This window comes from Cervus canadensis, chromosome X, assembly GCF_019320065.1.
Source record: "Cervus canadensis isolate Bull #8, Minnesota chromosome X, ASM1932006v1, whole genome shotgun sequence".
Lineage (NCBI taxonomy): Eukaryota > Metazoa > Chordata > Mammalia > Artiodactyla > Cervidae > Cervus > Cervus canadensis.
Genome location: NC_057419.1, coordinates 72758016 through 72759967, shown reverse-complemented (window position 1 = coordinate 72759967; position 1952 = coordinate 72758016).

Below are 1952 nucleotides of genomic sequence, written 5' to 3'. Positions count from 1 at the left end.
TCAACAAAGCCAAAAGCTGGTTCTTTGAGAAGATAAATAAAATTGACAAACCATTAGCCAGACTCATCAAGAGACAAAGGGAGAAGAGTCAAATTAACAAAATTAGAAATGAAAATGGAGAAATCACAACAGAAAATGCAGAAATACAAAGGATCATAAGAGACTACTATCAGCAACTATATACCAATAAAATGGACAACTTGGAAGAAATGGACAAATTCTTAGAAAAGTACAACTTTCCAAAACTGAACCAGGAAGAAATAGAAAATCTTAACAGACCCATCACAAGCTCGGAAATTGAAACTGTAATCAGAAATCTTCCAGCAAACAAAAGCGCAGGACCAGACAGCTTCACGGCTGAATTCTACCAAAAATTTAGAGAAGAATTAACACCTATCCTACTCAAACTCTTCCAGAAAATTGCAGAGGAAGGTAAACTTACAAACTCATTCTATGAGGCCACCATCACCCTAATACCAAAACCAGACAAAGATGCCACAAAAAAAGAAAGCTACAGGCCAATATCACTGATGAACATAGAGGCAAAAACCCTTAACAAAATTCTAGCAAACAGAATCCAAAAACATATTAAAAAGATCATACATCATGACCAAGTGGCCTTTATCCCAGGGATGCAAGGATTCTTCAATATCCACAAATCAATCAACGTGATACACCACATTAACAAATTGAAAGATAAAAACCATATGATCATCTCAATAGATGCAGAGAAAGCCTTAGACAAAATTCAACATCCATGTATGATAAAAACCCTCCAGAAAGCAGGAATAGAAGGAACATACCTCAACATAATAAAAACTATATATGATAAACCCACAGCAAAAAATTATCCTCAATGGTGAAAAATTGAAAGCATTTCCCTTAAAGTCAGGAACAAGACAAGGGTGCCCATTCTCACCACTACTATTCAACATAGTTTTGGAAGTTTTGGCCACAGCAATCAGAGCAGAAAAAGAAATAAAAGGAATCCAGATTGGAAAAGAAGAAGTAAAACTCTCACTGTTTGCAGATGACATGATCCTCTACATAGAAAACCCTAAAGACTCCACCAGAATATTACTAGAGCTAATTAATGAATATAGTAAAGTTGCAGGATATAAAATTAACACACAGAAATCCCCTTCATTCCTATACACTAACAATGAGAAAACAGAAAGAGAAATTAAGGAAACAATTTCACTCACCATTGCAATGAAAAGAATAAAATACTGCAGACACCAAGACTACATAGGGATGCTTCCACACAAGGATACTCTATCAAGATAATTAGATAAACAACCGTTTCACCTAATTTCATACAGAGACAGTAAGTTATAAGAGTAAAGTGTATAGCAATACAAGTTTATTTCAAGAAACAAGAAAAATGTCACATAAAAACGTAACTTCCATCTAGAGGAATAACATAAAGAACAAAGCCTAAAGCCAGCTGAAGGAGGGAAATAATAAAGATCAGAGAGGAAATAAGTAAAATAGAGACACAGAAGCAACAGGTAAGATCAATGAAACCAAGAGTTGACTTTTTGAGGAGATAAACAAAATTTTTTTGTTTTTTAGCCAAACTCATTAAGCAAAAAAGAGAGAGCAAACAAACAAAAAAAGAAGTTATAACTGGTATTATAGAAATACAAAAAATCGTAAGAGAGTACTATGACCGATTATGCACCAAAAAATAAGACAACCTAGAAAAAATGGACAAATTCTTAGAAACATACAATCTTCCAAGACTGAATCAGAAGGAAACAGAAATTCTGAACAGACCATTTACTGGTATTGAAATTGAATCATTAATCAAAAAACTCCCAACAAACAAAAGTCCAGGACCAGACAGCTTTAAAGGGAAATTCTACCAAACATTCAAAGAAGAGTCAACACCTATCCTTCTCAAACTTTCCAAAAAAATCAAAGAAGGGGACACTTTCAAACCCATTCTA